The sequence below is a fragment of the Saccoglossus kowalevskii genome, unplaced genomic scaffold (genome assembly GCF_978046115.1).
Source record: "Saccoglossus kowalevskii unplaced genomic scaffold, keSacKowa6.1 SCAFFOLD_24, whole genome shotgun sequence".
Taxonomy (NCBI): Eukaryota; Metazoa; Hemichordata; class Enteropneusta; family Harrimaniidae; genus Saccoglossus; species Saccoglossus kowalevskii.
Genome location: NW_028188618.1, coordinates 219234 through 234098, shown reverse-complemented (window position 1 = coordinate 234098; position 14865 = coordinate 219234).

Below are 14865 nucleotides of genomic sequence, written 5' to 3'. Positions count from 1 at the left end.
CACATTTCAGTTCTTTGCCACTACTTTGCCAAAACTATTCAGTACTTTGCCACTCATTTGTGCTTTGCCACTACTTTGCCACAACTTTTCAGTACTTTGCCACACATGTCAGTGCTTTGCCACTACTTTACCACAACTTTCCAGTACATTGCCACACTTTTCATCACTTTGCCACTACTTTTCAGCACTTTGCCAGAACTTGTCAGTACTTTGCCACACTTTTCAGCCTTTGCAACTACTTTTCAGTACTTTGCCACTACTTTTCAGCACTTTGTCACACTTTTCAGTACTTTGCCACAACTTTTCAGTGTTTTGCCACTCTTTTCAGTACATTGCCACGACTTTGCCACAACTTTTCAGTACTTTGCCACACATGTCAGTGCTTTGCCACTACTTTACCACAACTTTCCAGTACTTTGCCACACTTTTCAGCACGTTGCCACTACTTTTCTGTACTTTGCCACTACTTTTCAGCACTTTGCTACAACTTTTCAGTACTTTGCCACCCATTTCAGTTCGTTGCCACTACTTTGCCAAAACTTTTCAGTACTTTGCCACTCATTTCAGTGCTTTGCCACGACTTTGCCACAACTTTTCAGTACTTTGCCACATATGTCAGTGCTTTGCCACTACTTTACACAACTTTCCAGTACTTTGCCATACTTTTCAGCACGTTGCCACTACTTTTCTGTACTTTGCCACTACTTTCCAGCACTTTGCTACATCTTTTCAGTACTTTGCCACACATTTCAGTTCTTTGCCACTACTTTGCCAAAACTATTCAGTACTTTGCCACTCATTTCAGTGCTTTGCCACTACTTTGCAACAACTTTTCAGTACTTTTCCACACATTTCAGTGCATTGCCACTACATTGCTACAACGTTTCAGTACTTTGCCACACTTTTCAGCACTTTGCCACTACTTTTCAGTACTTTGCCACACTTTTCAGTACTTTGCCACTACTTTTCAGCATTTGCCACAACTTGTCAGTACTTTGCCACACTTGTCAGCACTTTGCCACTACTTTTCAGTACTTTGCCACTACTTTTCAAAACTTTGCCACAACTTTTCAGTACTTTGCCACACATTTCAGTGCTTTGCCACTACTTTGCCACAACTTTTCACTACTTTGCCACACTTTTCAGCACTTTGCCACTACTTTTCAGTACTTTGCCACTACTTTTCAGCACTTTGTCACACTTTTCAGTACTTTGCCACAACTTTTCAGTGTTTTGCCACACTTTTCAGTACTTTGCCACGACTTTGCCACAACTTTTCAGTACTTTGCCACACATGTCAGTGCTTTGCCACTACTTTACCACTTCTTTCCAGTATTTTGCCACACTTGTCAGAACGTTGCCACAACTTTTCTGTACTTTGCCACTACTTTTCAGCACTTTGCTACAACTTTTCAGTACTTTGCCACACATTTCAGTGCTTTGCCACTACTTTGCCACTACTTTTCAGTACTTTGCCACTACTTTTCAGCACTTTGTCACACTTTTCAGTACTTTGCCACAACTTTTCAGTGTTTTGCCACTCTTTTCAGTACTTTGCCACGACTTTGCCACAACTTTTCAGTACTTTGCCACACTTTTCAGCACTTTGCCACTACTTTTCAGTATTTGCCACTACTTTTCAGCATTTTGCCACACTTTTCAGTACTTTGCCACTACTTTTCAGCACTTTGCCACTACTTTTCAGTACTTTGCCACTACTTTTCAGCACTTTGCCACAACTTTTCAGTACTTTTCCACACTTTTCAGTGCTTTGCCACTACATTGCCACAACGTTTCAGTACTTTGCCACACTTTTCAGTACTTTGCCACTACTTTTCAGTACTTTGCCACACTTTTCAGCACTTTGCCACTAATTTTCAGTACTTTGCCACTACTTTTCAGCACTTTGCCACAATTTTCAGTACTTTGCCACACATTTCAGTGCTTTGCCACTACTTTGCCATAACTTTTCAGTACTTTGCCACACTTTTCAGCACTTTGCCACTACTTTTCAGTACTTGCCACAACTTTTCAGTACTTTGCCACATATGTCAGTGCTTTGCCACTACTTTGCCAAAACTATTCAGTACTTTGCCACTCATTTCAGTGCTTTGCCACTACTTTGCAACAACTTTTCAGTACTTTTCCACACATTTCAGTGCTTTGCCACTACATTGCTACAACGTTTCAGTACTTTGCCACACTTTTCAGCACTTTGCCACTACTTTTCAGTACTTTGCCACACTTTTCAGTACTTTGCCACTACTTTTCAGCATTTTGCCACAACTTGTCAGTACTTTGCCACACTTTTCAGCACTTTGCCACTACTTTTCAGTACTTTGCCACTACTTTTCAACACTTTGCCACAACTTTTCAGTACTTTGCCACACATTTCAGTGCTTTGCCACTATTTTGCCACAACTTTTCACTACTTTGCCACACTTTTCAGCACTTTGCCACTACTTTTCAGTACTTTGCCACTACTTTTCAGCACTTTGTCACACTTTTCAGTACTTTGCCACAACTTTTCAGTGTTTTGCCACACTTTTCAGTACTTTGCCACGACTTTGCCACAACTTTTCAGTACTTTGCCACACATGTCAGTGCTTTGCCACTACTTTACCACAACTTTCCAGTATTTTGCCACACTTTTCAGAACGTTGCCACAACTTTTCTGTACTTTGCCACTACTTTTCAGCACTTTGCTACAACTTTTCAGTACTTTGCCACACATTTCAGTGCTTTGCCACTACTTTGCCTCTACTTTTCAGTACTTTGCCACTACTTTTCAGCACTTTGTCACACTTTTCAGTACTTTGCCACAACTTTTCAGTGTTTTGCCACTCTTTTCAGTAATTTGCCACGACTTTGCCACAACTTTTCAGTACTTTGCCACACATGTCAGTGCTTTGCCACTACTTTACCACAACTTTCCAGTATTTTGCCACACTTTTCAGCACGTTGCCACAACTTTTCTGTACTTTGCCACTACTTTTCAGCACTTTGCTTACAACTTTTCAGTACTTGCCACACATTTCAGTTCTTTGCCACTACTTTGCCAAAACTTTTCAGTACTTTGCCACTCATTTCAGTGCTTTGCCACTACTTTGCCACAACTTTTCAGTACTTTGCCACACATGTCAGTGCTTTGCCACTACTTTACCACAACTGTTCAGTACTTTGCCACACATTTCAGTGCTTTGCCACTACTTTGCCACAACTTTTCAGTACTTTACCACACTTTTCAGCACATTGCCACTACTTTTCAGTGCTTTGCCACTACTTTTCAGCATTTTGCCACACTTTTCAGTACTTTGCCACTACTTTTTAGCACTTTGCCACTACTTTTCTGTACTTTGCCACTACTTTTCAGCACTTTGCCACAACTTTTCAGTACTTTGCCACACATTTCAGTGCTTTGGCACTACTTTGCCACAACTTTTCAGTACTTTGCCACACTTTTCAGTACTTTGCCACTACTTTTCAGTACTTTGTCACTACTTTTTAGCATTTTGCCACACATTTCATTTCTTTGCCACTACTTTGCCAAAACCTTTCAGTTCTTTGCCACACATTTCAGTGCTTTGCCACACTTTGCCACAACTTTTCAGTACTTTGCCACACATGTCAGTGCTTTGCCACTGCTTTACAACAACTTTCCAGTACTTTGCCACACTTTTCATCACTTTGCCACTACTTTCAGTACTTTGCCACTACTTTTCAGCACTTTGCCACAACTTTTCAGCACTTTGCCACTACTTTTCAGTATTTTGCCACTACTTTTCAGCATTTTGCCACACTTTTCAGTACTTTGCCACTACTTTTCAGCATTTTGCCACTACTTTTCAATACTTTGCCACTACTTTTCAGCACTTTGCCACACTTTTCAGTACTTTTCCACACATTTCAGTGCTTTGCCACTACATAGCCACAACGTTTCAGTACTTTGCCACACTTTTCAGCACTTTGCCACTACTTTTCAGTACTTTGCCACACTTTTCAGTACTTTGCCACTACTTTTCAGCACTTTGCCACAACTTGTCAGTACTTTGCCACACTTTTCTGCACTTTGCCACTACTTTTCAGTACTTTGCCACTACTTTTCATCACTTTGCCACAACTTTTCAGTACTTTGCCATACATTTCAGTGCTTTGCCACTACTTTGCCACAACTTTTAAGTACTTTGCCACACTTTTCAGCACTTTGCCACTACTTTTCAGTACTTTGCCACTACTTTTCAGCATTTTGCCACACTTTTCAGTACTTTGCCACTACTTTTCAGCACTTTTCCACACATTTCAGTGCTTTGCCACTACATTGCAACAACGTTTCAGTACTTTGCCACACTTTTCAGCACTTTGCCACTACTTTTCAGTACTTTGCCACACTTTTCAGTGCTTTGCCACTACTTTGCCACTACTTGTCAGTACTTTGCCACACTTTTCAGTACTTTGCCACGACTTTGCCACAACTTTTCAGTACTTTGCCACACTTTTCAGCAATTTACCACTGCTTTTCAGTACTTTGCCACTACTTGTCAGCACTTTGCCACAACTTTTCAGTACTTTGCCACACATTTCAGTGCTTTGCCACTACTTTGCCACAACTTTTCAGTACTTTGCCACACTTTTCAGCTCTTTGCCACTAATTTTCAGCACTTTGCCACACTTTTCAGTACTTTGCCACTACTTTTCAGCACTTGCCACAACTTGTCAGTACTTTGCCACACTTTCCAGCACTTTGCAACTACTTTTCAGTACTTTGCCACTACTTTTCAGCACTTTGCCACAACTTTGCAGTACTTTGCCACACATTTCAGTGCTTTGCCACTACTTTGCCACAACTTTTCAGTACTTTGCCACACTTTTCAGCACTTTGCCATTACTTTTCAGTACTTTGCCACTATTTTTCAGCACTTTGCCACAACTTTTCAGCACTTTGCCACTACTTTTCAGTATTTTGCCACTACTTTTCAGCATTTTGCCACACTTTTCAGTACTTTGCCACTACTTTTCAGCATTTTGCCACTACTTTTCAATACTTTGCCACTACTTTTCAGCACTTTGCCACACTTTTCAGTACTTTTCCACACATTTCAGTGCTTTGCCACTACATAGCCTCAACGTTTCAGTACTTTGCCACACTTTTCAGCACTTTGCCACTACTTTTCAGTACTTTGCCACACTTTTCAGTACTTTGCCACTACTTTTCAGCACTTTGCCACAACTTGTCAGTACTTTGCCACACTTTTCTGCACTTTGCCACTACTTTTCAGTACTTTGCCACTACTTTTCATCACTTTGCCACAACTTTTCAGTACTTTGCCATACATTTCAGTGCTTTGCCACTACTTTGCCACAACTTTTAAGTACTTTGCCACACTTTTCAGCACTTTGCCACTACTTTTCAGTACTTTGCCACTACTTTTCAGCATTTTGCCACACTTTTCAGTACTTTGCCACTACTTTTCAGCACTTTTCCACACATTTCAGTGCTTTGCCACTACATTGCAACAACGTTTCAGTACTTTGCCACACTTTTCAGTGCTTTGCCACTACTTTGCCACTACTTGTCAGTACTTTGCCACACTTTTCAGTACTTTGCCACGACTTTGCCACAACTTTTCAGTACTTTGCCACACTTTTCAGCAATTTACCACTGCTTTTCAGTACTTTGCCACTACTTGTCAGCACTTTGCCACAACTTTTCAGTACTTTGCCACACATTTCAGTGCTTTGCCACTACTTTGCCACAACTTTTCAGTACTTTGCCACACTTTTCAGCTCTTTGCCACTAATTTTCAGCACTTTGCCACACTTTTCAGTACTTTGCCACTACTTTTCAGCACTTGCCACAACTTGTCAGTACTTTGCCACACTTTCCAGCACTTTGCAACTACTTTTCAGTACTTTGCCACTACTTTTCAGCACTTTGCCACAACTTTTCAGTACTTTGCCACACATTTCAGTGCTTTGCCACTACTTTGCCACAACTTTTCAGTACTTTGCCACACTTTTCAGCACTTTGCCATTACTTTTCAGTACTTTGCCACTATTTTTCAGCACTTTGTCACACTTTTCAGTACTTTGCCACAACTTTTCAGTGTTTTGCCTCTCTTTTTAGTAAATTGCCACTACTTTGCCACAACTTTTCAGTACTTTGCCACACATGTCAGTGCTTTGCTACTACTTTACCACAACTTTACAGTACTTTGCCACACTTTTCATCACTTTGCCACTACTTTTCAGTACTTTGCCACTACTTTTCAGCATTTTGCCACAACTTTTCAGTACTTTGCCACACATTCCAGTGCTTTGCCACTACTTTGCCACAACTTTTCAGTACTTTGCCACACTTTTCAGCACTTTGTCACTACTTTTCAGCACTTTGCCACAACTGTTCAGTACTTTGCCACACATTTCAGTGCTTTGCCACTACTTTGCCATAACTTTTCAGTACTTTGCCACACTTTTCAGCACTTTGCCACTAATTTTCAGTACTTTGCCACAACTTTTCAGTACTTTGCCACACATTTCAGTGCTTTGCCACTACTTTGCCACAACCTTTCAGTACTTTGCCACACTTTTCAGCACTTTGCCACTACTTTTCAGTACTTTGCCACTACTTTTCAGCATTTTGCCACACTTTTCAGTACTTTGCCACTACTTTTCAGCACTTTGCCACTACTTTTCAGTACTTTGCCACTACTTTTCAGCACTTTGCCACACATTTCAGTACTTTTCCACAACATTTCAGTGCTTTGCCAATACATTGCCACAACGTTTCAGTACTTTGCCACACTTTTCAGCAATTGCCACTACTTTTCAGTACTTTGCCACTACTTTTCAGTACTTTGCCACAACTTTTCAGTACTTTGCCACACATTTCAGTGCTTTGCCACTACTTTGCCACAACTTTTAAGTACTTTGCCACACTTTTCAGCACTTTGCCACTACTTTTCAGTACTTTGCCACTACTTTTCAGCATTTTGCCACACTTTTCAGTACTTTGCCATTACTTTTCAGCACTTTGCCACAACTTTTCAGTACTTTGCCACACATTTCAGTGCTTTGCCACTACTTTGCCACAACTTTTAAGTACTTTGCCACACTTTTCAGCACTTTGCCACTACTTTTCAGTACTTTGCCACTACTTTTCAGCATTTTGCCACAACTTTTCAGTACTTTGCCACACATTCCAGTGCTTTGCCACTATTTTGCCACAACTTTTCAGTACTTTGCCACATTTTTCAGCACTTTGCCACACATTTCAGTGCTTTGCCACTACTTTGCCATAACTTTTCAGTACTTTGCCACACTTTTCAGCACTTTGCCACTAATTTTCAGTACTTTGCCACAACTTTTCAGTACTTTGCCACACATTTCAGTGCTTTGCCACTACTTTGCCACAACCTTTCAGTACTTTGCCACACTTTTCAGCACTTTGCCACTACTTTTCAGTACTTTGCCACTACTTTTAAGCATTTTGCCACTACTTTTCAGTACTTTGCCACTACTTTTCATCATTTTGCCACACTTTACATTACTTTGCCACTACTTTTCAGTACTTTGCCACACTTTTCAGTGTTTTGCCACTACTTTGCCACAACTTGTCAGTACTTTGCCACACTTTTCAGCACTTTGCCACTACTTTTCAGTACTTTGCCACACTTCTGTGTACTTTGCCACTACTTTTCAGCACTTTGCCACAACTTTTCAGTACTTTGCCACACATTTCAGTGCTTTGCCACTACTTTGCCACAACCTTTCAGTACTTTGCCACACTTTTCAGCACTTTGCCACTACTTTTCAGTACTTTGCCACTACTTTTAAGCATTTTGCCACACTTTTCAGTACTTTTCCACTACTTTTCAGCACTTTGCCACTACTTTTCAGTACTTTGCCACTACTTTTCAGCACTTTGCCACACTTTTCAGTACTTTTCCACACATTTCAGTGCTTTGCCAATACATTGCCACAACGTCTCAGTACTTTGCCACACTTTTCAGCACTTTGCCACTACTTTTCAGTACTTTGCCACACTTTTCAGTACTTTGCCACTACTTTTCAGCACTTTGCCACAACTTGTCAGTACTTTGCCACACTTTTCAGCACTTTGCCACTAATTTTCAGTACTTTGCCACTACTTTTCAGCACTTTGCCACAACTTTTCAGTACTTTGCCACACATTTCAGTGCTTTGCCACTACTTTGCCACAACTTTTAAGTACTTTGCCACACTTTTCAGCACTTTGCCACTACTTTTCAGTACTTTGCCACTACTTTTCAGCATTTTGCCACACTTTTCAGTACTTTGCCACTACTTTTCAGCACTTTGCCACAACTTTTCAGTACTTTTCCACACATTTCAGTGCTTTGCCACTACATTGCAACAACGTTTCAGTACTTTGCCACACTTTTCAGCACTTTGCCACTACTTTTCAGTATTTGCCACACTTTTCAGTACTTTGCCACTACTTTTCAGCACTTTGCCACAACTTGTCAGTACTTTGCCACGACTTTGCCACAACTTTTCAGTACTTTGCCACACATTTCAGTGCTTTGCCACTACTTTGCCACAACTTTTCATTACTTTGCCACACTTTTCAGCACTTTGCCACTACTTTTCAGTACTTTGCCACTACTTTTCAGCACTTTGTCACACTTTTCAGTACTTTGCCACAACTTTTCAGTGTTTTGCCACTCTTTTCAGTACATTGCCACGACTTTGCCACAACTTTTCAGTACTTTGCCACACATGTCAGTGCTTTGCCACTACTTTACCACAACTTTCCAGTACTTTGCCACACTTTTCAGCACGTTGCCACTACTTTTCTGTACTTTGCCACTACTTTTCAGCACTTTGCTACAACTTTTCAGTACTTTGCCACCCATTTCAGTTCTTTGCCACTACTTTGCCAAAACTTTTCAGTACTTTGCCACTCATTTCAGTGCTTTGCCACTACTTTGCCACAACTTTTCAGTACTTTGCCACACATGTCAGTGCTTTGCCACTACTTTGCCACAACTTTTAAGTACTTTGCCACACTTTTCAGCACTTTGCCACTACTTTTCAGTACTTTGCCACTACTTTTCAGCATTTTGCCACAACTTTTCAGTACTTTGCCACACATTCCAGTGCTTTGCCACTACTTTGCCACAACTTTTCAGTACTTTGCCACATTTTTCAGCACTTTGCCACTACTTTTCAGCACTTTGCCACAACTTTTCAGTACTTTGCCACACATTTCAGTGCTTTGCCACTACTTTGCCATAACTTTTCAGTACTTTGCCACAATTTTCAGCACTTTGCCACTAATTTTCAGTACTTTGCCACAACTTTTCAGTACTTTGCCACACATTTCAGTGCTTTGCCACTACTTTGCCACAACCTTTCAGTACTTTGCCACACTTTTCAGCACTTTGCCACTACTTTTCAGTACTTTGCCACTACTTTTAAGCATTTTGCCACACTTTTCAGTACTTTTCCACTACTTTTCAGCACTTTGCCACACTTTTCAGTACTTTTCCACACATTTCAGTGCTTTGCCAATACATTGCCACAACGTCTCAGTACTTTGCCACACTTTTCAGCACTTTGCCACTACTTTTCAGTACTTTGCCACACTTTTCAGTACTTTGCCACTACTTTTCAGCACTTTGCCACAACTTGTCAGTACTTTGCCACACTTTATAGCACTTTGCCACTAATTTTCAGTACTTTGCCACTACTTTTCAGCACTTTGCCACAACTTTTCAGTACTTTGCCACACATTTCAGTGCTTTGCCACTACTTTGCCACAACTTTTAAGTACTTTGCCACACTTTTCAGCACTTTGCCACTACTTTTCAGTACTTTGCCACTACTTTTCAGCATTTTGCCACACTTTTCAGTACTTTGCCACTACTTTTCAGCACTTTGCCACAACTTTTCAGTACTTTTCCACACATTTCAGTGCTTTGCCACTACATTGCAACAACGTTTCAGTATTTTGCCACACTTTTCAGCACTTTGCCACTACTTTTCAGTACTTTGCCACACTTTTCAGTACTTTGCCACTACTTTTCAGCACTTTGCCACAACTTGTCAGTACTTTGCCACGACTTTGCCACAACTTGTCAGTACTTTGCCACACTTTTCAGTGCTTTGCCACTATTTGCCACAACTTGTCAGTACTTTGCCACACTTTTCAGTACTTTGCCACGACTTTGCCACAACTTTTCAGTACTTTGCCACACTTTTCAGCACTTTGCCACTGCTTTTCAGTACTTTGCCACTACTTGTCAGCACTTTGCCACAACTTTTCAGTACTTTGTCACACATTTCAGTGCTTTGCCACTACTTTGCCACAACTTTTCAGTACTTTGCCACACTTTTCAGCACTTTGCCACTAATTTTCAGCACTTTGCCACAACTTGTCAGTACTTTGCCACACTTTTCTGCACTTTGCAACTACTTTTCAGTACTTTGCCACTACTTTTCAGCACTTTGCCACAACTTTTCAGTACTTTGCCACACATTTCAGTGCTTTGCCACTACTTTGCCACAACTTTTCATTACTTTGCCACACTTTTCAGCACTATGCCACTACTTTTCAGTACTTTGCCACTACTTTTCAGCACTTTGTCACACTTTTCAGTACTTTGCCACAACTTTTCTTTGTTTTGCCACTCTTTTCAGTACATTGCCACGACTTTGCCACAACTTTTCAGTACTTTGCCACACATGTCAGTGCTTTGCCGCTACTTTACCACAACTTTCCAGTACTTTGCCTCACTTTTCAGCACGTTGCCACTACTTTTCTGTACTTTGCCACTACTTTTCAGCACTTTGCTACAACTTTTCAGTACTTTGCCACCCATTTCAGTTCTTTGCCACTACTTTGCCAAAACTTTTCAGTACTTTGCCACTCATTTCAGTGCTTTGCCACTACTTTGCCACAACTTTTCAGTACTTTGCCACATATGTCAGTGCTTTGCCACTACTTTACCACAACTTTACAGTACTTTGCCACACTTTTCATCACTTTGCCACTACTTTTCAGTACTTTGCCACTACTTTTCAGCACTTTGCCACAACTTTTCAGTACTTTGCCATACATTTCAGTGCTTTGCCACTACTTTGCCACAACTTTTCAGTACTTTGCCACACTTTTCAGCACTTTGCCACTACTTTTCAGCACTTTGCCACAACTTTTCAGTACTTTGCCACACATTTCAGTGCTTTGCCACTACTTTGCCATAACTTTTCAGCACTTTGCCACACTTTTCTGCATTTGCCACTAATTTTCAGTACTTTGCCACAACTTTTCAGTACTTTGCCACTCTTTTCAGTACTTTGCCACGACTTTGCCACAACTTTTCAGTACTTTGCCACACATGTCAGTGCTTTGCCACTACTTTACCACAATTTTCCAGTACTTTGCCACACTTTTCAGCACGTTGCCACTACTTTTCTGTACTTTGCCACTACTTTTCAGCACTTTTCTACATTTTTCAGTACTTTGCCACACATTTCAGTTCTTTGCCACTACTTTGCCAAAACTATTCAGTACTTTGCCACTCATTTGTGCTTTGCCACTACTTTGCCACAACTTTTCAGTACTTTGCCACACATGTCAGTGCTTTGCCACTACTTTACCACAACTTTCCAGTACATTGCCACACTTTTCATCACTTTGCCACTACTTTTCAGCACTTTGCCACAACTTGTCAGTACTTTGCCACACTTTTCAGCCTTTGCAACTACTTTTCAGTACTTTGCCACTACTTTTCAGCACTTTGTCACACTTTTCAGTACTTTGCCACAACTTTTCAGTGTTTTGCCACTCTTTTCAGTACATTGCCACGACTTTGCCACAACTTTTCAGTACTTTGCCACACATGTCAGTGCTTTGCCACTACTTTACCACAACTTTCCAGTACTTTGCCACACTTTTCAGCACTTTGCCACTACTTTTCTGTACTTTGCCACTACTTTTCAGCACTTTGCTACAACTTTTCAGTACTTTGCCACCCATTTCAGTTCTTTGCCACTACTTTGCCAAAACTTTTCAGTACTTTGCCACTCATTTCAGTGCTTTGCCACTACTTTGCCACAACTTTTCAGTACTTTGCCACACATGTCAGTGCTTTGCTACTACTTTACCACAACTTTACAGTACTTTGCCACAATTTTCATCACTTTGCCACTACTTTTCAGTACTTTGCCACTACTTTTCAGCATTTTGCCACAACTTTTCAGTACTTTGCCACACATTCCAGTGCTTTGCCACTACTTTGCCACAACTTTTCAGCACTTTGCCACTACTTTTCAGCACTTTGCCACAACTTTTCAGTGCTTTGCCACACATTTCAGTGCTTTGCCACTACTTTGCCATAACTTTTCAGTACTTTGCCACGACTTTGCCACAACTTTTCAGTACTTTGCCACACATGTCAGTGCTTTGCCACTACTTTACCACAACTTTCCAGTACTTTGCCACACTTTTCAGCACGTTGCCACTACTTTTCTGTACATTGCCACTACTTTTCAGCACTTTGCCACACTTTTCAGTACTTTGCCACGACTTTGCCACAACTTTTCAGTACTTTGCCACACTTTTCAGCAATTTACCACTGCTTTTCAGTACTTTGCCACTACTTGTCAGCACTTTGCCACAACTTTTCAGTACTTTGCCACACATTTCAGTGCTTTGCCACTACTTTGCCACAACTTTTCAGTACTTTGCCACACTTTTCAGCTCTTTGCCACTAATTTTCAGAACATTGCCACACTTTTCAGTACTTTGCCACTACTTTTCAGCACTTTGCCACAACTTGTCAGTACTTTGCCACACTTTTCAGCACTTTGCAACTACTTTTCAGTACTTTGCCACTACTTTTCAGCACTTTGCCACAACTTTTCAGTACTTTGCCACACATTTCAGTGCTTTGCCACTACTTTGCCACAACTTTTCAGTACTTTGCCACACTTTTCAGCACTTTGCCACTACTTTTCAGTACTTTGCCACTACTTTTCAGCACTTTGCCACAACTTGTCAGTACTTTGCCACCACTTTTCAGCACTTTGCAACTACTTTTCAGTACTTTGCCACTACTTTTCAGCATTTTGCCACAACTTTTCAGTACTTTGCCACACATTCCAGTGCTTTGCCACTACTTTGCCACAACTTTTCAGCACTTTGCCACTACTTTTCAGCACTTTGCCACAACTTTTCAGTGCTTTGCCACACATTTCAGTGCTTTGCCACTACTTTGCCATAACTTTTCAGTACTTTGCCACGACTTTGCCACAACTTTTCAGTACTTTGCCACACATGTCAGTGCTTTGCCACTACTTTACCACAACTTTCCAGTACTTTGCCACACTTTTCAGCACGTTGCCACTACTTTTCTGTACATTGCCACTACTTTTCAGCACTTTGCCACACTTTTCAGTACTTTGCCACGACTTTGCCACAACTTTTCAGTACTTTGCCACACTTTTCAGCAATTTACCACTGCTTTTCAGTACTTTGCCACTACTTGTCAGCACTTTGCCACAACTTTTCAGTACTTTGCCACACATTTCAGTGCTTTGCCACTACTTTGCCACAACTTTTCAGTACTTTGCCACACTTTTCAGCTCTTTGCCACTAATTTTCAGAACATTGCCACACTTTTCAGTACTTTGCCACTACTTTTCAGCACTTTGCCACAACTTGTCAGTACTTTGCCACACTTTTCAGCACTTTGCAACTACTTTTCAGTACTTTGCCACTACTTTTCAGCACTTTGCCACAACTTTTCAGTACTTTGCCACACATTTCAGTGCTTTGCCACTACTTTGCCACAACTTTTCAGTACTTTGCCACACTTTTCAGCACTTTGCCACTACTTTTCAGTACTTTGCCACTATTTTTCAGCACTTTGTCACAATTTTCAGTACTTTGCCACAACTTTTCAGTGTTTTGCCTCTCTTTTCAGTAAATTGCCACTACTTTACCACAACTTTACAGTACTTTGCCACACTTTTCATCACTTTGCCACTACTTTTCAGTACTTTGCCACTACTTTTCAGCATTTTGCCACAACTTTTCAGTACTTTGCCACACATTCCAGTGTGTTGCCACTACTTTGCCACAACTTTTCAGTACTTTGCCACACTTTTCAGCACTTTGTCACTACTTTTCAGCACTTTGCCACAACTTTTCAGTACTTTGCCACACATTTCAGTGCTTTGCCACTACTTTGCCATAACTTTTCAGTACTTTGCCACACTTTTCAGCACTTTGCCACTAATTTTCAGTACTTTGCCACAACTTTTCAGTACTTTGCCACACATTTCAGTGCTTTGCCACTACTTTGCCACAACCTTTCAGTACTTTGCCACACTTTTCAGCACTTTGCCACTACTTTTCAGTACTTTGCCACTACTTTTCAGCATTTTGCCACACTTTTCAGTACTTTGCCACTACTTTTCAGCACTTTGCCACTACTTTTCAGTACTTTGCCACTACTTTTCAGCACTTTGCCACACTTTTCAATACTTTTCCACACATTTCAGTGCTTTGCCAATACATTGCCACAACGTTACAGTACTTTGCCACACTTTTCAGCACTTTGCCACTACTTTTCAGTACTTTGCCACACTTTTCAGTACTTTGCCATTACTTTTCAGCACTTTGCCACAACTTGTCAGTACTTTGCCACACTTTTCAGCAATTGCCACTACTTTTCAGTACTTTGCCACTACTTTTCAGCACTTTGCCACAACTTTTCAGTACTTTGCCACACATTTCAGTGCTTTGCCACTACTTTGCCACAACTTTTAAGTACTTGCCACACTTTTCAGCACTTTGCCACTACTTTTCAGTACTTTGCC